Raw genomic sequence first — 26,373 nt, forward strand, 5'->3', positions numbered from 1 at the left:
GTCTAGTGTGCTGGAGTGGCCCAGGCAGAGGCCCACTTGCAGAGACTAATGGGAGCCTCAAGAGAAAATCTACCATAAGAAAAGGACCAGTCTGACAGCAAGCCCAGCTTCCCAGGAAGATAGAAGGTTGGAGGCAAGCTGCTGTCCAGGTATGTCCCGAACCAGCCAACTTGAAGGTAAGTTTGCTCCCTGGGGAGAGAAGGGCTCTAGGTGTGAACTAAAAGCTGTGTCCATAGACACTGTAACACTGGAGTTCAAAAAATGTTGCTGTGGAATGGCCCTTCTCATCCAAACCCAGACGGAATGTTCTCACCTGCCAAGAGTAGTGTCTTGTATTGAGGCACAGTGGTAGCTTTCTGGATCCCCAGGCAAGGCCCTGTGGAGTCTCAGAATAATGATAAATCCTCTGGATGACCTAGGGGCTGGTGAGGTGAGTGGAGCGCCCTGCTGTGGTGTGTCTGTAGGACCATTGGAGCCTGATGCTGCCAAAGCATGACCTGACCAGCCCTGGCAACTGGTTTAGGATCATACAACCATGCACATGCCCCTAGGATTCCTAGAAATACTAAGGGGAAAAGGATTTTCCCGGAGCTGGGACATTCTACATTTGCACAGGTGAGAACTCAAACCATTGAGATTTAGATATTAATGTAAAACAACTTCATTTGTACTCATTAAGACTGAGTAAGGCTAGGACTTTTCCTTTCTGCTGCATTTTAACATAGGTAGGAGGACAGGATTTTCAAGATGCCCAAGAAAGTAATCAAGCAATAATCATGCACATCTTCATGAAGGAATGGTAGAGCCCCACATGACCCATGATCTGCACCCCACAGGACCCCCGCCCCACTGCTTCTCTGCCCTCATCTCGTAGCACTCCAGCCCAGGCCCCGCTGGCTGGCCTCCCGTGAAGCATGCTCTCCCCTCAGGGCCTTTACACTTGGCTTCTCCCTTGATCTGGGTTGTGCTCTTCCCTATCTTCCCACCCTCTAATGTCCATGCACCTTCTTCCTCACTTTCTTCAGCTCTCTGTTCAGACGTCACCTTTTCTGTGAGGCCTTCCCTGACCTAACATAAACAGCAACAAGGTCAGTCTCAGTGGCTCACGCCTGTTATTCCAGCACTTTGGGAGGCCAAGGCAGGCAGATCACCTGAGGTCAGGAGTTCGAGACCAGCCTGGCCAACATGGTGAAACCCCGTCTCTACTAAAAATACAAAAAAAATTAGCCGGGTATGGTGGCGAGCGCCTGTAATCCCAGCTACTTGGGAGGCTGAGGCGGGAGAATCACTTGAACCTGAGAGGTGAAGGTTGGAGTGAGCTGAGATCGCGCCATAGCACTCCAGCCTGGGTGACAGAGTCAGAGTCCATTTTGAAAAAAATAAAATAAAAAAAGAGCAACAACTGCTTCTTGCCTTGTTACCTCTAATCTGCTTTATTTTTTCCCAAAGCACTTTGCATTATCTAGTATACTATACATGTAGTTGTTTATTGAGTGTATCCTCCTCATTAGAATGGGAGCTCCATGAGGGCAAGAACTCCCTCTTTTATTCACAGATGTATCCCCAGCAGCCAGCACATTGTCTGTCACACAGCACATGCTCAATACATTTCATTAATGAATGATCATACTTCCTCCCTTTTTTGTTAATTAACTAATTCAGTGAACACTGAGCTCTACTAAGTGATGGACACTACTGAATAGCAGAGAACTAAAGATGCACAAGATAGCCTCTGCCCTTAAAGAGGTCACAGTGTGAGGAGGGAGGCAGAATGGTGCCTCCTGACTGTAAACGCAGTGTGGTAGATTTCACTGGGGACACAGCTGGAGGAGATTGGGGAAAGCTTCGTGGAGGAGTTGCTGTCGAGTTGACTCATGAAGGGTGAGGAAAATTATGACGTGTGAACATTTGTTGAGTGCTTACCATCTCTCTGCTAAGCAACTTAAATATAGCATTATTTAACGCCGTGAACAGGTGTATAACATAAGTACTGATATTATTTTTACCTTAGGGTTGAAGAAGCAGGCTCAGAAAGGACCAAGGTTTGGAGCTACCACTGGTGGAGCTAAGGTTCAGACCTGGTTCTTCCTGGTTTCACATCTCATGCTTTAACCATGTGCTGGGTAGACAAGAAAGGAAGACACTGTGAGCAGAAGAAATAATCCATCTCAAAAATGGAAACTTCATGGTGTGTATTCAGGGAACCCCAGGAATTCCAGGGAAGAGATGAGGCAGGAGTCTACCTCACCCAGAAGGTGAGATACAGGCCACAGGTATTTCATACCTCTGCCTCCTGATTCCTTCTTGTTGCCAGGATAGCTTGCTTTTGTTACTGTATCGGGTGTCTGAATATACTTTGATCTGAAGAAAGAATTCTATGATTGAAGCAAGGGATGGTCCATGTGGTTATAGTAGCCCAGATGGGATGGGGGTCCTTCAGTAGGACAGTAACTGGAGTAACTGGGAAAATGAAGGGGAGACGACAGATAGCGAGGACCTTTAGAGATAGGACTGCTAGGACTTGGTCGCCATTGGCTGTTAGAGAGGCAGGAGGCTAGGCCTGGGTGAGTGGTGGAGCAACAGTGCCGGTAACAGAACACCGTGTATGAGAACGTTCCATGGGAGTGGGAGATGAAAAGTCAGGCAGTTTTGGAGCCCCTGTGGCTTGTCGAGCCAGGGAGATGCCCCATCCTGATTGGGATGTGTAAGGCTGGAGCTCCAGGTAGAGTCACAGAGCTAACAAACTTCAGCTTCTTTCAAGTTATTGCCCAGGAAGAGAGTCTAGAGAAAGACCAGCAGTGAGCTTGGGAGCAGCAGCTGTGGACACTGGGAATCTCCTCAGCACTGACAGTTCTGGACCAGAACTACATTGCTTCAGATCCCTTGTGAAGTCATGATTGGACAAACATATTATCTAAACCATTCAGGGAATTTTTTGAAATTTCTTAATTAAAGGAAGTTATCTGGGTAAATGAGTTCTCCTTGAAGCATTTTCTTCTATCAGTGTGTGGGTAAAATGGCAGTGTGCGAAGTCCCTTCAGTCAAGCAGGGTTCTCTGTAACCCTTTTTTTTCTTTCTTTCTTTTTTCCCCCCAGTTATCAACCTTGATTGCATTTTTTAAAATACAGTCTTACTAGATTTTTTTTTGTAGAGATGGAATCTCACTATGTTGCTCAGGCTAGTCTCAAACTCCTGGCCTCAAGTGATCCTCCACTTCAGCCTCCCAAAGTGCTGGGATTACAAGTGTGAGCCAATGTATCCAACCCTTTGTAACCTTTGATCCAGCTACTTTTTTCATTCCTAGTTATTTTCACAACCCTGTCTGGAAGATCACAGCCTCAGTGATCTTCCTTATTGATGAACTACCACTGGAAACTTGAGTACAGACCCATTTTGGCCCAGCCTTCTTCTGAGTGCACAGTGCCCACCAGGAACAAAGTGTCCAGGCAACACCCAGCCAGGAGCCTCCACTTCAGAATGGAAGCCAGCACAAAGCTTGCCGTCAGTGAGGTTCCTGGAGGAACCAGGAAACAGGGCTGAGGGAAGAGAAAGAGCCCCAGCGACTCACTGTCCTTGTCCTCCCGTTCTAGATCAGTACAGTCCCAGCTTCTGGTTTGGGAAGGGAGGGGAAGAACATGTTTGCCCCAGACCACACCCCACCTCCGGCCAAGCAGGGCCGTGGCACTATTGCAATGAGGAAGGAATGAACATTCTTCAGGGTGGTCTTATCGTCTACTCATGCAGGAGCCCATCCGGATCACTTAAGAGTAGAGAACAGGAGCAAGAATAGAAGTAGCAAGGGAAGGTGCTTTGGGGTCATGTGACCCTGAGTCTTATCCTTTCTGCACCTATGGGCTATCTGGCCTAGGGCAAAAGTCACTTCACCCCCATGAGCTTCAGTTTTCTTCTCCCTGAGAAAGACGTCAGATGTCAGTGCACAGAGAGGCCATGGGGATGGATGTGCCCAGCAGGATGCCCAGCATCCAGTAGGTGCCTAATAGGTAGGGCTACCTCATTGTGGTTATCTTCCAAGTGACTGTTATGTTTTTGATCTGCTTAACTTGGCACTGGATTTGGTGATGTGTGAACTTGTATTTCCCTTCCCACAGTTCACAGTGGTGTAAGAATTGTGTGCTCAGGCTCTGGAGTTTAACCAGACCTAGCCTCAGATCCTGGCTCCAATAGTTTACTAACTCTTTGACTTTGAATAAGTCATTTCCCTAATTGGTCTCTGTGGGAGTAATAATAGCACTTACCTTATAGAGGTGTTGTTAGAAGAAAATAAGATATTATGTGTGGGAATTGTTTGGCATATGGTAAACATTCAAATATTGTGGTATCCATCTTGGTGAAAATTGCCACCCTTCAAGGGCATATACTTATTCCAAATTGAGCACTTTCCATGGCTCAAAATATGTAACAAATGTATTAGTTCATTTTCATACTGCTGATAAAGACATACCCAAGACTGGGTAATTTATACAGGAAAAAGGTTTAAAGACTTCCAGTTACATATAGCCTCACAATCATGGCAGAAGGCAGGAGGGGCAAGTCACGTCTCACATGAATGGCTGCAGGCAAAGAGAGAGCTTGTGCAGGAAAACTCCCGTTTTTAAAACCATCAGATCTCATGAGACTCATTCACTACCACGAGAACAGTGGAGGAAAGACCCACCCCCACAATTCAATCACCTCCTACTGGGTTCCTCCCATGACGTGGGAATTGTGGGAGATACAATTCAAGATAAGATGTGGTTGGGGACACAGCCAAACCATATCAACAAGTCTTTTTTTTTTTTAGTAGAGACAAGGTTAGTCCCACTATGATGGCCCAGGCTGGTCACCAACTTCTGGGCTCAAGCAATGCTCCTCCAGCCTTGGCCTCCCAAAGTGCGGGGATTATAGGCATGAGCCACCACACCCATCCAGTTAACAAGTCTTAACATTGCCTTAAGAGTCTTTTGAATGTCTATAAATGGTAAAACAACCAACTAGCCAAAAACCTTTGCTCTTTCAAGAAACAGCAGGTTTGGAGTAATAGCTATGTGATTCCAAGCCAAATATGCTGATTCAGATAATTAGTGAGTCAAGATAATTACCTTTGGGCTCAAAGTAATGTGCTTCTTGTAACTCATGAAGATGCACCCAGAAGAGGCCTCCAGCAGAGTGGGCAGCAGCTGTGCTGCGGGAGCCCGAGCTTGCAGCCCCCGGAGCAGGCACTTCTCGGCTCTATACCATTCACCCCCATGTGGTTTTTACATTATTACTTTTTAGATGGAAAGTAACCTCCTCATGGTTAAAAAAAGAAACAGTTCAAAAGGGTAAGAAAAATCTCCCTACCACAGGGAGGAAATCAGTTTCTGCTCTCTTATAGGACTGTCCGTAGCTATAAAGTCCCTTTTTAAAAGCATATAGGGCCTGGCATGCGCACTGCTGTACGCCTTTCTCTTCCCACTCATCACACTGCTGACAAAGATCTCCTGAGTGGGAGGCTTTGAAGCACTGCCCCCACAGAGAGGCACATGATACCCAAGAAATGCCCAGGGCTGGCTTTGGGGCCCCCAGATTCTTAAACGCTGCCAGAGCATGTAATCGCCCCAGTTCCTTACTCTAAAATTCCTATTTTCTGGCTCTCTGACTTGTTTTGTTTTTGTTTTTTTGAGACTGAGTATCTCTCTGTTGCCCAGGCTGGCGTGCAATGGCATGACCTCCACTCACTGCAACCTCCACCTCCTGGGTTCAAGTGACTCTCCTGCCTCAGCCTCATGAGTAGCTGGGATTACAGGCATGCGCCACCATGCCCAGCTAATTTTTGTATTTTTAGTAGAGATGGGGTTTCAGTGTTGACCAGGCTGCTCTTGAACTCCTGACCTCAGGTGATCCACCTGCCTCAGCCTCCCAAAGTGCTGGAATTACAGGTGTGAGCCACTACCCCCAGCCCTGGCTCTCTGAGTTTTAAACCACTTTCTTCAAATTTTGCTGCCAACTCTAATAGTTAGACTTCTTTTGGAGGGTGAAAGGAAGGCAGGAGACTGGGAGGAGAGAAAAGAAAATGGGGGGGAGGGGGGGAAGAAAAAGGGAAAAAAGAAAACCTTTTACATTACAAGGGTAACTACAAAAATGACAACTGTGTCAAAACAACAAAACCAAGTTGAGACCGCCTGGATGCCTGTGGTCAACCGAGTTTGCCCAGTAACTCTGGGACTCGGAGAGGGAGGATCTGCGAAAGAAAGCCACTCCTACCTCCTAGGTTTGTGGATTACAGGCAATGGTGTGGGTAAGAGGCCCAGTTCCGGGGATTCCCAGGGCGGATGCTAGAACAAGAACTCTATATCCAGCTGTCCAGGGTCTCACAGCAATAAGTGGTCAAGTCATGGATTTACATCTGACTCCAAAGGCTTTTCCATTACCCACTCATCTCCCATTTCCTTCAGTGGATAGGAGGGCCCAGGAGGGCCTGGAAGCCTGGGCTGAGTGAGTACTGTCAGCCACAGCTGGAGAGAGGCCACACACAGGCCCATCCACCCAGTGTGACGCGGTAAGGCGCCCCGCCCATGTGCAGAGGCGACCACCCAGCATCTGCTGATTAAGCTGCTACTGTAGAAGTCCCTGTTTTGGTCTTCCTAAATCAGGGCCTGGGAAAAAGACATGAAGAGGTTTCAGTCCTCCATTTTCCCAGAACAAAAGGCTTTTCCTGTCCACATCATATCACTGGCCCGGAATGCATCCGCTGCAACCTCAGCGCCTTCAGCATGATGCAGCACTGCCAGCCGGCCTGGCTCGAGGAGCTTTGGCCAGGATTTACCACCTGCCCCACGTTTTTGAGGATTTCATCACGTGGTCTAATATGATTGCAATACAATTCTTGAAAGATATTGTTTTTACTTTAGCTTTTTCTTTTAATGTAACAGCTTTACTGAGATTTAATTCACATGCTGCAAAGTCATTTTAAAGAGGTAATTCCATGGTTTTTTTTTTGTATATTCACAGTTATGTAACCATCCCCACAATCCATGTTTAAATATTCTTATCACCCTAAAAAGAAGTCCCATAACACTCCCCATTTCCCCTCCTACCAGTCCTCAGCAACCACTGATCTACTTTATGGATTTGATTATTCTTTACGCTTAACATAAATGGAATCCTACAATGTGTCGCCTTTTGTGTCTGGGTTCTTTCCCTTTGTATAAGGTTTTCTAAGGTCATCCATATTGTAGCATTTCTTGTAATGACTGAAAAATATTCATTTTATGGATATGCCACATGGTGCTTATGCATTCATTAGTTGATAAACATTTGTGTTCACAGTTTTTTGGCTGTGATCAATAACGCTGCTATGAACATTCATGTACAAGTGTTTGTGTGGACATGTTTTCAGTTCTCTTGGGTTTATAACTCAGAATGGAACTGCCAGATCATATGGTAATTGCATTTTTAACCTTTTGATGAACTGCCAAACCATTTTCCAAAGCAGCTGCACTGTTTTACATTTCCACCAGCAAATGTCCACCGGCAAACGTTTGAGGATTCCCATTTCTCCACATCCTCACACTTTTTTTCTGTAGGTTTGTTTTCTGTTATTGTTGTTTCAGCCCTTGCAGTAGATGTGAAGTAGCATCTCATTGTGGTTTTGACACTTCCCTGATGGCTAATGATGTTGAGCATCTTTTCATGTGCTCTTTGGCCGTTTGTATCTCTTCTTTGGACCAATGTCTATTCAGATTATTTGCCCGTTTAAAACATTGGGTTACTTGTCTTTTTCTGGTGGAGCATAGGAGTTCTTTATAAATTCTGTATATAAGCTCCTTAGGTAAAGGATTTGCAAAAATGTTCTCCCATTCTATGGATTGTCTTTTTACTTTCTTCATAGTATCCTTTGAAGCACAGAAGTTTTTAATTTTTATGGAATTCAGTGTATCTATTTTTTTCTTATTTGCCTGTGTTTTTGGTGTAATAACTAGGAATCCATTGCCTAATGCAAGATTTACTCCTGTGTTTCTTCTAAGAGATTTACAGCACTGTTGCATTAATTTTTGTATATGGCATGACGTAGGGGTCCAAAATCATTCTTTCGTATGTGACTATACAGTTGTTCCAGCTTCATTTATTGAAAAAACTCTTTCCTTCATTGAATGGTCTTGGCACCCTTGTCAAAATTTAATTGAACTTTGATAGCAATAACAATGTGTCAATATTGGCTTATTGATTGTAACAAATGTACCACACTAGTGCAAGATGTTAATACTATAGGAAACTGTGCATGGAGAGGGGGACATATGGAAATTCTCTGTACTTCCTGCTTAGTTGTTATTTTATTTTATTTTTATTTTTGAGACAGGGTCTCATTCTGTTACCCAGGCTGAAGTACTGGGGCACAATCACAGCTCACTCCAGCCTCGACTTCTTGGGCTCAAGCAATCCTCCCACCTCAGCCTCCTGAGTAGCTGGGACTACAGGCACACACCACCATGCCTGGCTAATTATTTCCATTTTTTGTAGAGATGGAGACGGGGTCTCACTATGTTGTCCGGGCTGGTCTCAAACTCCTGGCGTCAGGAGATCCTCTTACCTCAGCCTCCCAAAGTGCTGGGATTACAGGTGTGAGCCACCTTGTCCGGCCATCAATTTTTCTGTAAGCCTAAAATTGCTTTAAAAATAGTCTGTTTAACTTTTAAAAATAAATTGAACATATATGTGTAAGGGTTTATTTCTGGACTTTCCATTTTATTCCATTTATCTGTGTGTCTGTCCTTTTGCCAGTGACACGCTCTCTTGATTATTATAACACTGTAAGAAGATTTGAAATCAGGAAGTGTAAATCGTTCAACTTCATTCTTTTGCAGATTGTTTTGGCTGTTCTGAGTCCCCCAAAGTTCTATATGAATTGTAGGATCATCTTGTTGATAGCTGCAAAGAAGCCAACTGGGATTTTGATAGGGATTACATTGCATCTATAGATCAATTTGGGTTTGGGGCATGTTGCCATCTTGACAATATATACTTTTTTTTTGAGATGAGGCCTTGCTCTGTTGCCAGGCTGAGTATAGTGGTGTGATCATAGCTCACTGCAGCCATGAACTCCTGGGCTCAAGCGATTCTCTCCTCAGCTTCCTAAGTAGCTGGGACTATAGGTGCATGCCCCCACGCCCAACACCATCTTAACTGTTAAGTCTACAGACTTACGAATATGGAATGTTTTTCCATTTTATTTAGATTTTCTTTAATTTTGTTCAACAATTGTAGTTTTCAGAGTACAAGTTTTGCATTTTTTTTAAGTTTATTCTTAAGTATTCTTTCTGATGCTATTGTAAATGTTGTTTCTTAATTGCATTTTTAGATTTTTCAATATTGTATAAAATACTGTTGGTTTTTCTGTATTGATCTTGTATCCTGCTTGCTTGCTGAACTTGTTTATTATTATTATTATTAATTATTATTTTTTTGAGATGGAGTCTCGCACTGTCACCCATGCTGGAGTGCAGAGGTGCAATCTGGTCTCACTGCAACCTCTGCCTCCCGGTTCAAGTGATTCTCCTGCCTCAGCCTCCCAAGTAGCTGGGATTACAGGCATGCACCACCATGCTCAGCTAATTTTTGTATTTTTAGTAGAGACGACGTTTCACCATGTTGCCCAGGCTGGTCTCAAACTCCTGGCCTCAAGTGATCCACCCACCTTGGCCTCCTATAGTGCTGGAATTACAGGTGTGAGCCACTGCACCTGGCCTGAACTTGTTTATTAATTATAATACTTTTTTAGTTGATTCTTTAGGCTTTTCTATATGCAAGATCATATCTTCTGCAAATAGAAATAAATTTACTTCTTCCTTTCCAATCTGGATGAATTTATTTCTTTTGCTTGCCTAGTTGACTGGAACCTTCAGTATAGCAATGAACAGAAATAACAAGCACATACGTATGTTTTCATCTTGTTCCTGAAGTTAAGAGGAAAGCGTTCAGTGTTTCACTAGTAGGGATGATGTTAGCTGTGATATTTTTCATAGATACCCTTTATCAGGTTGAGGAGTTGCCTTTTATTCCTAGTTTGAGTTATTTTATTATGAAGAGGTATTGAATTTTGTCAAGTACTTTGCATCTATTGAGATGATCATGTGGTTTTTATCCTATTGTATTGACATGTTACATTAATTAATTTTTTTTAGTGTTACGCCAACTTTGCATTCCTGGGGTAAATTCTGCTTGGTTACAGTGCATAATCTTTTTAAAAATAAGTTGCTGGCCAGGGTCAGTGGCACATGCCTGTAATCCCGGCACTTTGGGAGGCCAAGGCGGGCAGATCACGAGGTCAAGAGATCGAGACCATCTGGCCAACATGGTGAAACCCCGTCTCTACTAAAAATACAAAAAATTAGCTGGGCGTGGTGGCGCATGCCTGTAGTCCCAGCTACTTGGGAGGCTGAGGCAGGAGAATCGCTTGAACCCAGAAGGCAGAGGTTGCGGTGAGCCAAGATTGCGCCACTGCACTCCAGCCTGGCGACAAAGCAAGACTTCATCTCCAAAAAAAAAAAAAAGTTGCTGGAATTGGATTGCTAGTACTCTGTTGAGGATTTTTTCATCTTTATTTTTTAGGGGCTATTGATCTGTAGTTTTATTGTGATGTCTTTGTCTGGTTTTAACATCAGAATATATTGGCCCTTCACAGAATGAGTTAGAAATCTTCCATCTTCTATTTTTGGAAAAGTTTGTGAAGAATTTGTATTAATTCTTTAAACATTTGGTGGAATTACAATTGAAACCATCTGTGTCTGACATTTTCTTTGTGGAAAGTTTTTCGATAGTTTGTTTATTTGTAGGAATTTCTGCATCTCATCTTAGTTATTGGATTTGTTGGCATACAATTTAAACGATTCCCCTATTATCCCTTTTATTATTGTAAGGTCAGCATTGATTCCCTCTCTTTTATTCTTTCTTAATTTTTATTTTATAGAGACAGGGTCTTGCTTTGTCACCCAGGCTAGAAATCAGTGGCTTGATCATGGTTCACTGTAGTCCCGAATTCCTGGGCTCAAGTGATCCTCCTGCTTCAGCCTCCTGAGTAGCTGGACTACAGGCATAAGCCACCACGCCCAGCTCATTTTTGTTTTACTTTTTTGTAGAGCTAGGGTCTCACTATGTTTCCCAGCCTGGTCTTGAGCTCCTGGCCTCAAGTAATCCTCCTGCCTTGGCCTCCCTCGCCCCGCCCCCCCGCCTTTTTTTTTTGAGACAGAGTCTCACTCTGTCATTCTGGGTGGAGTGCAGTGGTTCAATCATAGCTTGACTGCAGCCTTGACCTCCTTAGGCAATCTCACTATGTTGCCCACACTGGTCTGAAGCTCCTGGCCTCAAGTGATCCTCCCACCTTAGCTTCCCAAAGTGTTGGGATTACAGGCATGAGCCACCACGCCTAGCCATGCCTGGCTAATTTTCCTTTTTTTTTTTAGAGATGGAGTCTTGCTATCTTGCCCAAGCTGGTCTCCATCCTCCTGCCTCAGCTTCCCAAAGCGCTGGGATTACAGGTGTGAGCCACTGTACTGGGCCTTTCTCTTTTATTCTCGACTTTAGTAATTTGCATTCTCTCCTTTTTATTGGTCAGTCTAGCTAAAGGTTCAGAAATTTGGTTGATCTTTTAAAATAATCTATTTTTACTTTTATTGATTTTCCTTGATTTTTTTCTATTCTGTTTTATTTATTTCTGCTTTAATCTTTATTATTTCCTTTCTGCTTACTTTGGATTTTGCTTGCTACTTTTTTTTTCTGTTTCTTAAGTGGAAGTTTCAATTCCTGATTTGAGATCATTCTTCTTTTTAAATATAGTTGGGGTTTGGGGGGGTTTTTGTTTTTGGTTTGGAATGAGGTCTTGCTATGTTGTCCAGGCTGGTGTCAAACTTCTGGACTCAAATGATCCTCCTGCCTCAGCTTTCCAAGTAGCTGCGACTACAGGCATGAGCCACCATGTCTGGCTAATATAGGTGTTTATAGCTGTACATTTCCCTGTATGTACTGTTTTCACTGCATCCCATAAATTTCTGTATATTGTGTTTTCATTTTCATTTATTTCAAGTACTGTTAAATTTTCTGATTTCTTCTTTGACCCATTTGTATTTAGGAGTTGTTTAATTTCCACATATTTATGAATTCCTCAAATTTCCTTCTATTATCGATTTCTAATTTCATTCCATTTTGATCACAGAACAGACTGTGTGTGATATCAGTCCTCTTAATTTTATTGAGGCTTGTTTTATGGTTTAGCATTTGATGTATCCTGGCAAATGTTTCATGTGCTCTTCAGAAGAATGTGTGTTCTGTGATTGGGTGTTCTGCAGAGGTCTGTAGGTGTAGCTTGTTCAGCCTTCTGTTTCCTTGCTGATCTTCTGCCTAGCTATTCCGTCCATTATTGAAAGTTGGGCACTGAAGTCTTCAACTACTTTTGTTAAGTTGTCTGTTTCTCCGTTCAGTGTTACCAGTTTTTGCTTCATGTGTTTTGGTGCTCAATTGTTTGGTACATTATGTTTATAATGGTGTGTATTCCTGATGGATTGATTTTTTTAGTCATTATAAAGTGTCCTTTTTTGTCTTAAAGTCAACAACCGCTTATCTTAAAGTGGGGAGGTCCAATCTTTTGGCTTCCCTGGGCCGTGTTAGAAGAAGAATTGTCTTGGGCTCCATGTAAAATACAGTAATGATAGCTGATGAGCTAAAAAAAAATCTCATAATGTTTTAAGAAAGTTTACAAATCTGTGTTGGGCTGCATTCATAGCCATCCTGGGCCACGGGTTGGACAAGCTTGACATAAGGGAGGGTAACATGGTGTGTGCCATTGAGAAGCTTCCTGGAGAGACATGACCATGGGAACCGACCTGAGAAGTTTACACAGGCAGTGGAACAGAGAAGCAGGGGTTCTGCTCCCGCACACTCCTCCAGCCCTCCGCGTGCCCCGCAGCCCGCCGTGCTTCACCACCACCTGTTCTCAGGCAGCCCGTGCACTCTCTCCTGTGCGCTTTGAGTTGGTGTTCCTTGTGTCTACTGTTCTTCCCTTTCCCTACCTCGCTAACTCCTACATCTCATCTCACTAAAATAAGATGCATGTGGCCGGGTGCGGTGGTTCACGCCTGTAATCCCAGCACTTTGGGAGGCCAAGGTGGGCAGATCACAAGGTTAGGAGATCGAGACCTTCCTGGCCATTGTGGTGAAACCTTGTCTCTACTAAAATACAAAAAATTAGCCGGGCATAGTGGTGCATGCCTGGAGTCACAGCTACTCGGGGAGGCTGAGGCAGGGGAATCGCTTGAACCCAGGAGGTGGAGATTGCAGTGAGCCGGTATCACGCCACTGCACTCCAGCCTGGCGACAGAGCAAGACTCCATCTCAAAAAAAAAAAAAAAAGATGCGCATATCGGTGCTTTCCAAAATCCAGTCATTGGCAAGCCACATTTAAGATGCTCTCCACATCTAAGCACTATTTGTGATTCAAATCAGTTTTAAAACTCATTCCTTTAGCCTCACTCTGAGCAATCATATTGGTGAAAGTTTGGTTTTCTCATTATATTTTTTTGTAATGCACATTTAGATGCATAAGTAAAAAATTAAAAATTGGTCCACATTCTACTTCAAATCATTTTGCATGTGATACATATGCCATACTTTTGACAAGACCTCTAGCCTGCCTGACGCACAGGGAACACTGTCAAAGATCTTTTCTTGCTGTAATTAACATCTGTGTGGCTTAGCTGCAACTTACCTGCCGGGTAGCCCTTCTGGATGACCCCAGGAAGTCTCACTCCGCTCCCTCCCCTGCACTACTTTGAACATGTCTCCAATTTAGTGTTTTCTTATACCATAGACGTTGTAGTTGTTCACATGTCTCTCTCTCCGTTAGACTATGAGCTCCCTGAGGGCAAAATGATGTCCTTTTCTCTTTTCCCAGCATCGATAACGGTACCTGACAAATAGTAAGTAAGCATTCAGTAAAATTTTGTTGACTGAGTTTCCATAACTGCATTGTAGTATAATTTCTCTTTCTGTGTGTGTCTTTTCTCTGATGAGACTGTTCTAGGAATTTTTATGCCACTCAGTGCCTGCTCACAGCAGGTGTCCAGTAAACTCATGCAAGAATGACTGTATGAACAGATGAACAATGAACAAATGTCAGATATGTCACTCTCAGCCCTGCAGCTGGTAGCAGTTCCCCAGAATCTCCATCTTCCGATGGTGGTCCCCACCTGTGTCATTGTTATAGAGGCTGTCACTACTGGTCACATTCCAGGGTGAACCCAGCCTGTCTTATTGCTCTGTAATCCATCTTCCTGTGGAATCTGGTAATTAGCATGTTAATGAGCTCACAAGGAAACAGTGTTGCAAGAAGAGAGGTTGTTTAGCTGGATGCAGTTGCTCATGCCTGTAATCCCAGCACTTGTGGAGGCTAAGGCAGGAGGATTGCTTGAGTCCAGGAGTTTGAGACCAGCCTAGGAAACACAGAGAGGTTGATATCTGCAAAATAAAAAAAAAAAGTAAAAATTAGCTGAGCCTGTGGTCCCAGCTACTTGGGGGCTGAGGTGGGAGGATCACCTAAGCCTCCAGGGGTTCGAGGCTGCCAGACCCTGTCTCAAAAAAATACAATTCATTTAGGGAATCAGGACAATCCTAGGATGAAATGCAGACTGTGACAAAAGAATCCAGCCATATGAAACCAGCTCTCTGAGAAAGGGTGGGGGTGAGCCTGTGGACTTCGCACCCCTGCTTGAACTAAGTGAGCTGTGACAGGCAGTAATCCTTCCATGCCCCGCCTCAGCGGTAAGGTAGCATGTTTACCACCTGCACCACGAGGGGAAAGTTCACCCCTGGCACCCACCAATAGCGTGAAAGACTTGGGCTTGTTCCGTGAGTTACATAGTGACTGAGGAGATCCATTCCAATAATGGGGTGCACATTGTAGCAAAACCAGGCCAATACTAACAGTTAAGTGGGTAATTATCCCTTTAATTAATCCTCCCAAACCATTCCCCTTGGAAGGATTACAGCCTGTCACGCTGACTTAGTTCAAGCCAGGGTGCAAAGTCCACGGATCCCTTTAAAGCATGAGCATTTCCTGTAATATGAGATTTGGTCACCCAGTGTTGTTTATTTTTTGGAGTCCAGATTACTATTTTTTTTTTTTCTTTTGAGACGGAGTCTTGCTCTTGTCATCCAGGCTGGAGTGCGATGGCGTGATCTCGGCTCACTACAACCTCTGCTCTTGGGTTCAAGCAATTCTCCTGCCTCAGCCTCCTGAGTAGCTGGGACGACAGGTGCCTGCCACCACACCCAGCTAATTTTTGTATTTTTAGTAGAGATGGGGATTCACCATGTTGGCCAGGCTGGTGTCGAACTCCTGACCTCCAGTGATCCACCTACTTCTGCCTCCCAAAGGGCTGGGATTACAGGCATGAGCCACTGCGCCCTGCCCAGATTACTATTAACGTGGAGAAAGGTAAAAGGGCGATTGTCTACCAGAAGGGTCTGTTTTCCATGAACATGGACCACTGGATCCGTATGGGGGACACGGTCAGATATGAAGGAGGGGCTGTTTCCAGAGGAGACACCTGCTGAGAATTGTCGTCTAACCCTAGTGATTATTGGAACTGTTAAACCAATTTACTAGAGATCATCCAATCTTGAGCGCCCCCCTCCTTAGGATCCAAAGTAACCTTTCTTGTTCATTGCAGGGTTCACGTTTAAGGAGATGCCTGGCTGTAGGAAGCTTGTCTGGCTTAGGAGAGGGGAAGTCTTACTGTTCATAATAATTTGGATTTAGGCCAGGTAGGGTGTTGTTTGTAGAATTCATGGGCAGCACTCTGAGTTTGTCTTTTCTAAGTTTCCAGTAAGTCCAGGCAGCTATGGCCCCTTGAATTGTCTTAGTATTAGTATCATTGCTCCCCGAAGAGGACTTTGTCGGAAGCTCTCCTAAGAAACAAGCAGATGGAGTCAGGACTCCCTTAAGCTGCTCAGGGCTTGCCACACCATTGTGTTGCATTCAGCCTGTCGTCTGATAAGCCCACTTCTACATCCCCAGCTGACCAAGACCTTTGGCCTCAGCTAACATTTTCCATTGACAGTCTGCCCAAACCCTTAAGACCCTATGCTAACATAGGGTCAGCAGCCTTCCAAGCCTTAAAAATCCCCATCAACAGGGTATCTGTGGGCCAGGGTCCAAAGCCTTCGCTGGGGGTCATTCCCACCTTCCTCACTAATTGTGCAGGATGCTTTTGCAGGGACACCATTTTTCCATTCCATACTGGGGCAGCCAGCCATTGAGTTTCAGCCCTTTAGGTGGAGCTCCCTCCCCGCCGGAACACTCTAGACAGCCAGCCAGCCCCTTTTTCTTTGGTTCCTGGGTTAGGAGAAACAGGGCCACAGGGCGAGAGAGAAGATGTTTTCTCTTCCAGGCAAGAGTTGTCCCCTCCTTCTTGGTCCTCCCTTTTTGTCTTCTCAGTTGTTACTACTTTGCTGTGGTCACCGGCAAAGCAGATGGTGGATTGATTGCCACTTATCACTGTCATGGTGGTGTCACTCTGCCTTTCCTCTAGAGGACACCAGTCCTCTTCCACAGGGTCCTACCCTCAGGCTCTTCCTTCCTGGGAGTTGAAGCCCCTGCCTCCTGTCCAGCGGCATCCTGGTAAGAAGCAATAGAGCTTGACCCGTGTTTCGTGGTTTGGAGCACCTGTTCAGTAGGACAGCCACCATCTTCAGAGTCCTGGGAGGGGCAGGGATATGACCTTCCTTGTCTTTAGTCACTTTAAGTAATGCTTTAGCTGGCTTAGCACAAGGGTTGGGCACAGCAGGTCCCAGCAGCAGAGGTATCGCTCCAGCTGTGCTTAGGAGACCAGCCTTGGCCTGATGTCTCTGCCTTGTCAGTTCATTCACCTGCTATCACAGTCTCCAGGGATGAGGGCATCCTCTTCTCTAAGAGTTCCCTAAACCAACAGGACACTGTTAGGGAGTCAGGGGTAGTCTGCTCTCAGTGCAGGTACATGCCATCCTCCCCTTTTACTATTCAGGCCCAAATGTCTTATAATGTCCAGCAACTGCCTAGTGGAGGACTCAGGCGGGTGGACTGACCTCCCTCCTGGGCAACCCCAAACCTCCTGCCCCAAAGATCAGTTCCAGTGTGTGGGTTCATTCAAATACTGGTGCTACCACTTGCCCAAGCTAACGAGTGTCTGGGGGAAACCGAAAAAATATAGAGTGCCATAGAGCACACAGCAGTGCTATACAAACTGAGTGGAAAGCTCCCAAATTCTGAGTTCCAACCACTTGGGACTGTCCAGGATTCTTTTGCCAATTGATTGTCCTACTGGCTGGGCGGCCCCCATACCAATTTCTTAACCATTTCCAAAATCCTCCCCTTTCTTCACCACCCCTTGTAGCGAGTTCAAGGGATTTTGGGACTGGCTGGGCACAGTGGCTCATGCCTGTAATCCGAGCACTTTGGGAGGCTGAGGCAGGAGGATCACTTGAGGTCAGGAGTTCAAGACCACCCTGGCCAACATGGTGAAACCCCGTCTCTACCAAAAATACAAAAATTAGCCAGGCATGGTGATGCACGCCTGTAATCCCAGCTACTCAGGAGGCTGAGGCAGGAGAATCGCTTGAACCCAGGAAGCAGAGGTTGCAGCAAGCTGAGATCATGTCACGGTACTCCAGCCTGGGCGACAGAGTGAGACTCTGTCTCAGAAACAACAGGGGGATTTCAGGACTGACCAAGAAAAAAAGATCTGACTATTACTTAGCAATAGCAAACGATGAGCTTTATTTGGCAACACTTTGATAGGGTGGCATGTAAGGGAAGTCCCATGAGGGACGAGGCCATCCAGAGGTTACAGCCCCAGGATAGCCACTCAGAAGTACGGGAGGGTAGGGGATTCAAGGAGGAGGGGACTGCCAGGGAGGGGCTTATGTGTCAGATGACGTGACTCAGCAGCACCATGTATCTGGATCCAATTTCTGAAGGGCAGCTGCGGCTTGGAGTCTTGTACTACCAGGTTTATTTTGTCTGTGGCTAGCAGATGTTGGGTGCAGTTTCATGGGGCATGCAAAGCAGACAGGCTCTAAATGGCTAAAAATTAGTTTATATGGGCTATGTTTGAAGCTATTGGATGTGTCAAACTTTGAGTTTGGTGGCTGTGGATTTTTGAAATCTGCCCTGAAGAAGTAAACAATAGAGGGGCAACACAGAGAAGCTATCTGACTCATTAATACAGCACTGCCTGATCAGGAAACAGAGGACACAAATTAACAATATCAGGAGGCCGGGCGCAGTGGCTCATGCCTGTAATCCCAGCACTTTGGGAGGCCGAGGCAGGCGGATCACGAGGTCAAGAGATCGAGACCTCCTGGCCAACATGGTGAAACCCTGTCTCTAATAAAAATGCATAAATTAGCCAGGCGTGGTGGCATGTGCCTGTGATACCAACACTTTGGGAGGCCGAGGCAGGTGGATCACGAGGTCAAGAGATGGAGATCATCCTGGCCAATGTGGTGAAACCCTGTCTCTACTAAAAATACAAAAATTAGTTGGATGTGGTGGTGGGCACCTGTAGTCCCAGCTACTCAAGAGGCTGAGGCAGGAGAATCACTTGAACCCTGGAGGCGGAGGTTGCAGTGAGCCGAGGTTGCACCACTGCACTCCAGCCTGGCGACAGAGCGAGACTCTGTCTCAAAACAAAAGATCAGGAATAAGAGAAGGAATATCACTATTCTGTATATATTGGACAAAAAATATTATGAAAAACTTTATGCCAGTAAATTTGACAACCTAAACAAATTCCTTATAAATCACAAACTACTAAAGCTAACTCAAGAAGAAATAGCCTGAATATGCCTATATGTATTTTTAAAAACTGAATTTGTAGCTAAAAACCTTCCCACAAAGAAAACTACAAACCAAGATGTCTCTACTAGAGAATTCTAAACGTTTAAGGAAGTCATATGGTTTGGAAATTAGGAATAAACCAGTCTTTATTCACAAACAACATGATTATGTAGAAAATATGGAACCTGCAGAAGAATTCTTAGAACTAATAAGTTAGTTTAGCATAGTTGCAGGATACAATGTCAATAGCAAAATTCAGTCATATGTCTGTGAACTAGCAACAAGCAATTGGAAATTAAATGTTTAAAAAATAGCATCTCAGCAAGGAGACAGGCTGAAGAAAAAAATTTAAATATATAAGATGCATCAAAATTTTGAAATGTTTATGAATAACTTTGGCAAAAGATGTGTAAGTCCTCTGCATTGAAAGATACAGTTACTGTGAGAAATTAAAGACCTAAATAAATAGAGAGGTATGCTATGTTCATGTTTCAGAAGACTCAATATTGCTAAGGTATCAGTTCTCCCAAATTGATCTACAAATTTACTGTAATAGCAAGCAAAGTACTAGCAGGCTTTTTTGTAAAATTTGATAAGCTGATTCTAAAATGTATATGTAAATGCAAAAAAAATCTAGACTAGCCAAGATAACTTTGAAAAATAAGTTTAAAAGCTGCATGAATTACATCATTTAAAGATTTATAAAGCTTCAGCAGTGAAAACAATGTGATGTTGGCATAGAGACAAAGAAATCAATGGAGCGGATTATCAATGGAGCAGATAGGTGTCCAGATAAGACTCATGTACATATGACTTTTGCTAGAGATGCCAAGGCAATTCAATGAGGAAAGGATGATAGTCACAAGAAATCTTTACAACTGGATATATAAAAAATTAAACCTCTGACCTTAGCTCATAGCACACACAAAGAAATAAATGGATCACAGACCTAAATGTAAGAGCTAAAACCATAACACTTCTAGGAGAAAATCTTCGTGACTTTGAATTTGTCAGGGGTTTTAAAATATGACACAAAAAACCCTATAAAGGAAAAAATAAATTGGACTATTTCAAAATTAAAAACTGTCACTCTTCAAAAGACACTGTTCATTTTCAGTTGGCATGTAAGGAGCTTAGCAGTCATCACCCCCAACCTCACAACAAGAAAAACGCTGAACAGACTGAAAATCAACAACTTTTCTTGGTCCACCAGAGATCTGAGGCCACAGGGCAAACTGCTGTCCTCAAAATGGAGAGACAGAGAAGCACATACAGAGAACCAGAACTTACGGGAGCAGAGGCCTAGGAGTAGAAAACTCCACAGGAACCAGTACCGGGGTAGGGAAACTTAAAACTTAATTGATGATTTGCTGGGCACTCCATGAGAGAGTTAAAAATACCAGGGGAGCCAGTCTTACAGGGTCCCACACAGTTTTTTGTTTTGTTTTGCTTTACCAAGTTGTCACAGTAAAGATCAGAGAAAAATTCCCTGCTGCTTCTGGTAGAGGAAAAGAAAAGGTAACCCAGAGCATTCTCTTCTTAACAAGGTCTGTCCTCAGGAGAAACTGTTTTACCAGAGCCTGACATGTGGGAAGAGAAATACCCAACTCTACCCTCCTCTAGGCTTCCTGCCCACCTCCAGCGGGGAGAGACAAATGAGAAGCCCTTGTGCTGGTCACAGCCCCAGCAGAGGTTCATTAAAAGACCGAGACCTATAGAATGCTTCCTCTCCCTCCACCCCTCACTAACACATCAACAGGGCTCCTGTAATAACGAGAATACAACTGAACTGCACATCTCAGACCTGATTTATGAAGAAGACTCTAGGGAAACCCAAAGACAACAGGGAAGCCACAGACAAGAACACCAAAGTAAATGTTATTCTCTTGACACCTACAGCTAGAGCAAACGGTAAACACAGCCCAACTCCTAGCCAGATAGAATTCTGTATTCACCAAATTATCCTTCAAAAGTGAAGGAGATACTGGAAATACAATCAAGGTTTGTTGTTTTTTTTTTAAGTGAAGGAGAAGTAAAGTACAGAAAGCCTCACAAAAGGCTTGTTTACCTCAGTTTCTTTTGCCCAACACATCGTGTTTTATAAGAGACAAATACACTTTGAATAGACAGAACAAACATCAGAATAAGACAGATATGGCAGAGATGCTTGAATTATCAGACAGAAAATTTTAAATAATTGATTAATATGCTAAGGACTCAAATAAGAAAAGTGGCTAACATGCAAGAACAGAGGAGTAATGTAAGTAGAGAGATGGAAATGCCTAAGAAAGAATCAGGTGCGGTGGCCAGGTGCGGTGGCTCACACCTGTAATCCCAGCACTTTGGGAGGCTGAGGAAGATCGCTTGAGCCCAGGAGTTCGAGACCAGGCTGGGCAACATAGTGAGACCTTGTCTCTATGAAAAGAAAAAAGGAAAAAAGCAAAACAAAATGCTAGAAATAAAAATAAACACTGTAACTGAAGTGAAGAATGCTTTTAGTGGAGTCATCAATAGATGGGACATGGCCAAGGAATGAATCAGTGAGCTTCAGGGAATGTCAATAGAAACTCCCAAAATTGAAATGCAGAGAGGAAGAAGTAATGGAAATGATGGGATAGAATATTCAAGAACTGTGGGACAAATACCAAAGGTATAAAAGGATAGTGTACACATGATGGGAATACCACACAGGGAAGAAAGAAACAGAAGAAATACTTCAAGTAATAACAGAACTTTCCAAAATTAATGGCAGACACCAAACCACAGGTGTAGGAAGCCCAGAGAACACCAAATAGGATGAATACCCCAAAAAATCTACACCTAAGAATATCTATTCAAACTGCAAAAATCAAAGACATGGGAAGAATATAGAAAGAAGCCAGAGGGGAAAAACATCTTATCTGTAGAGGAACAATGGTAAGCATTATATCATGCTTCACATCAGAAACTGCACCCAAGAAGAGAGTGGTTTATGGGATTTAAAGCGTTGAAAGAAAAAAAACCCATCAACCTAGAATTCTGTATTCACCAAATGTTATCCTTCAAAGGTGAAGGAGATACTGGAAATACAATAAAGGTTTTTTTTTTTTTTAAGTGAAGGAGAATAAAGACTTTATCAGACAATCAAAAATTGAGAGAATTTGTCACCAGTAGACCTGCCTCGCAAGAAGTGTTAAATTCTTCAGAAGGGAAGGGAAATTATGTAGGTCAGAAACTCAGATCTACATAAAGAAAGGAAGAGTGTTAGAGAAGAAATAAATGAAGGTAAAATAAAAATTTAGCTTTCTCATTTTTAACTAATAGGTAAAGTTTTTTCAGTTAATAGTGATTACAACTTATGGATAAATGAAATGAATGACAGCAGTGTTACAAAGATGGAAGAGAGGAATTGAGAATACTTTTTCATAAGGTATTTGCACTACCCATGAAGTGGTAAAGTGTTTTATGAAAGAAGACTTGAATTAGTTGTAAATATTTACTGCAAAGTCAAGGGAAACCACACACATTAAAAAACCCCACAAGTATAATTTGTATGATAAGAGAGGAGTAAAAAGGGAATAATATAAAATGCTCGATTAAAACCAGAGAAAGCAAAACACACACAACACACACACACACACACACAACCTGAAAAGGCTAGAAAGAACAAAACAAATCAAGGGCAATGAATAGAAATGGAAGAAATATACTTTAAATATAAAGAAATAGATTAAAAGTAAAGGGATGGAGATAGTATACTATGTTAACACTAATCAAAAGACAGCTGGAGTGGCTGTGTTAATTTCAGGCAAAGTAGACTTCCTCAGAGCAAGGAATGTTATCAGGGATGAAGAGGGGCATTGCATAGCCATAAAGGGGTCAATTCTCAAAGATGATATAACAATGTTTAAAGTGTGTGCACCTAGCAACACGGTGTCCCAAGATGAGGCAAGAACTGATAGAACTGCAGGGAGAAATAAACAAACTCATTTTTATGTTGGAGACTTCAGTACCCCTCTGTTTAACAGATCCAGCTGGCAGAAAACTAGCAAAGACATAGTTGAACTCAACAGCATCATCAATCAACTGGATCTAATGGACATCTATAGAATACTTCATCCAATGACAGCAGAATACACATTCTCAAGCTCACTTGGAGCATTCATTCACCAGGATAGACCACATTCTCAGCCATGAAACGCACCTTAATAAATCTAAAAGAACGGAAATTATACAAAGTATGATCTCAGACCACAATGGAATTAAACTATAAATCAATAACAGATAGCTAGAAAACCCCAAAATATTTGGAGATTAGGCAACACACTTATGACATTTTGGGACAAAGAAGTATCAAGATAAATTTTAAAATATTTTCAATTAAATGAAAATGAAAATACAACTTATCAAAATTTGTGGGATGCACCAAAAGCAGTGTTAGAGGGAAATTTAGATCACTGAATACATATATTAGAAAATGAGAAATATCTAAAATCAGCAATCTAAGCTTCCACTTTAGCAAACTAGATAAAGAAGAGCAAAGTAAACCCGAAGTAGGGAAGAAAAAAAGATAATAAAAATTAGAGGAGAAATCACTGAAATTGAAAACAGGAAATCAATAGAGAAAAATCAACAAAACCAAAAGCTAGTTCTTAAAAAGTTTCACAAAAGGGTTAAAACTCTATCCAGGTTAACTAAGAAAAAAAAGAGAGAAGACCCAAATCACTAATATCAGAAGTGAAAAAGAAATCATCACTACTGATTCCATCCTGGCTAACATGGTGAAACCCTGTCTCTACTAAAAATACATTAGCCGGGTGTGGTGGCAGGCGCCTGTAGTCCTAGCTACTCGGGAGGCCGAGGCGGGAGAATGGCATGAACCTGGGAGGCGGAGCTTGCAGTGAGCTGAGATCGCACCACTGCACTCCAGCCTGGGCCGCAGAGCAAGACTCCATCTCAAAAAAACAAAAACAAACAACAACAACAACAAAAAAAAACCAACCAAAAACTAGCCAGGTGTGGTGGCAGGTACCTGTAATCCCAGCTACTTGGGAGGCTGAGGCAGGAGAATCACTTGAACCCGGGAGGCAGAGGTTACAGCAAGCTGAGATCGCACCATTGCACTCCAGCCTGGGTGACAGAGTGAGAGACTGTCTCAAAAACCAAAAACAACAACAACAAACACTTCTTCCAGAAAAAAGAAACAGAAGGAATACTTCTGAACTCATTTTATGAAGATAGCATTAGCCTAATACCAAAAGCAGACAAAGACATTACAAGAATGGGAAACTGCAGACTGATATGTCTCATGAACATAGAGGCAAAAATCATCAATAAAATATTAGTGAATCAAGCTGGGTGCTGTGGTTCACGCCTGTCATCCCAGCAGTTTCGGAGGCCAAGGCAGGCGGATCGTTTGAGGTCAGGAGTTTGAGACCAGCCTGGCCAACATGGTGAAATGCTGTCTCTACTAAAAATACACACACACACACACAAAATCTGGGTGTTGTGGTGTGCGCCTATAATCCTAGCTACTTGGGAGGCTGAGGCAGGAGAATTGCTTGAACTTGGGAGGTGGAGGATGCAGTGAACTGAGATCACACCACTGCACTCCAGCCTGGGTGACAGCGACTCCATCTCAAAAAATATATATGTGTGTGTGTGTGTGTGTGTGTGTGTGCGTGTATATATATAAATATATATATATTTATATATATATACATACACACACACACACACACACATATGTGTGAATCAAATCCAACAGTGCATAATGCATAAGGGGAATTATATACCATGGCCAAATAGGATTGATTCCAGATAGGCAAGTCTGGTTCAACATTTGAAAATCAATTAATGTAATCCATTATATCAACAGGCTAAAGAAGAAAACCCACATGATCATATCAATAAATGCAGAAGAAGCATTTGACAAAATCCAACACCCATTTATAACAGAAACTCTCAGAGAACTAGGAATAGACATCTTCAATTTGAATAAAGAACATCTACAAAAACCCTACAGTTAACATCGTACTTAATTGTGAGAAACTAGGTGTTTTCCCACCAAGATCAGTAACAAGGTAAAGGATGTCCTTTCTCAGAACTACCATTCAGAATTGCACTGGAAGTCCTAGTTAATGCAATAAGACAAGAAAAGGAAATGAAAGGCATACAGATTGAGAAGGAAGAGCTAAAACTGTTTTTGTTCACAGATAATGTGATTGTCTATGTAGAAAATCCCGAAGAATTAAAAACAAAAACCTCCTGGAATGAATAAGTTATTATAGCCAGCTTGCAATCCAGCATTGCAATTTTCATTTTCATTTAGTTGAAATGAATAAGTGATTATAGCAAGGTTGCATATTAATCACAAGGTTAATATGCAAAAGTCAATTGTTTCTTCTATACCAACAATAAACAAGTCAAATTTGAAACAAAACATAGGCCAGGCACAGTGGCTCACACCTGTAATCCCAGCACTTTGGGAGGCTGAGGCGGGCGGATCACCTGAAGTTGGGAGTTCAAGACCAGCCTGACCAACATGGAGAAACCCCATCTCTACTAAAAATACAAAACTAGGCGGGTGTGGTGGCACATGCCCATAATCCCAGCTACTCAGAAGGCTGAGGCAGGAGAATTGCTCAAACCCAGGAGGCAGAGATTGCGGTGAGCTGAGATTGTGCCATTGCACTCCAGCCTGGGCAACAAGAGCAAAACTCCATCTCAAAAAGAAAAAAAAAATAAAAACACAATACCATTACATTAGCACCCCCAAAAATGAAATACTTAGGTATACATTGAACAAAATAAGTAAAAGTTCTATATGAGGAAAACTACAACACTTTGATGAAAGAAATCAAAGATCTAAATAAATGGAGAGATATCCATCCCATCACAGAGATCTTGACTCAGTGTTGTCAAGATGTCTCTTCTGCAATTTGATCAATTCAATGTAATCCCAGTCAAAATCCCAGCAAGTTATTTTATAGATGTTGGAAGACCGATTCTAAAGTTTATTTTTATTTTTTGAGGCAGAGTCTTATTTATAAAGTCACCCAGGCTGGAGTGCAGTGGTGCAATCTCGGCTCACTGCAACTTCTGCCTTCCAGGTTCAAGCGATTCTCTTGCCTCAGCCTCCTGAGTAGCTGGAATTACAGGTGGGCACCACCACACCTGGCTAAGTTTTTGTATTTTTAGTAGAGACGAGTTTTGCTGTGTTGGCCATGCTGGTCTCGAACTCCTGGCCTCAAGTGATCATCCCATTTCAGCTTCCCAAAGTGCTGGGATTACAGGCGTGAGCCACTGTGCCCAGGGGTTCTAAAGTTTATATGAAAAGGCAAAGGTGCCAGGATAGCCAACACAATATTGAAGGAAAAGAACAAATTGAAGAACTGATACTGACGTCAAGCCTTACTATAAAGCTACAGTAATTAAAACAGTGTGGTATTGGTGAAAGAACTGACAAGTAGATCAATGGAACAGAAAAGAGAGCCCAGAAATAGACCTACACAAATAAAGTTTGCTAATCTTTGCCAAAGGAGCGAAAG

General features: G+C 43.0%; 1 protein-coding gene across 9 annotated transcripts in view; it reads left to right on the forward strand.

Moving 5' to 3' along the window:
• IWS1 (interacts with SUPT6H, CTD assembly factor 1) overlaps positions 1-26,373 on the forward strand; it is a 102,688-nt gene that overhangs the window by 56,753 nt on the left and 19,562 nt on the right. For 2 of the 9 annotated variants that reach the window (XR_608837.5, XR_010109386.1), the window contains exons 15-16: positions 1-149; positions 2,012-25,573. The gene's annotated coding sequence lies outside the window, so the exon portion shown is untranslated. Of the gene's footprint in view, positions 25,574-26,373 lie in introns of those variants that run through there. The other 7 variants (XR_008624500.2, XR_010109385.1, XR_010109381.1 and 4 more) reach the window with 6 other exon arrangements.

The sequence above is a fragment of the Pan paniscus genome, chromosome 13 (assembly GCF_029289425.2).
Source record: "Pan paniscus chromosome 13, NHGRI_mPanPan1-v2.0_pri, whole genome shotgun sequence".
Lineage (NCBI taxonomy): Eukaryota > Metazoa > Chordata > Mammalia > Primates > Hominidae > Pan > Pan paniscus.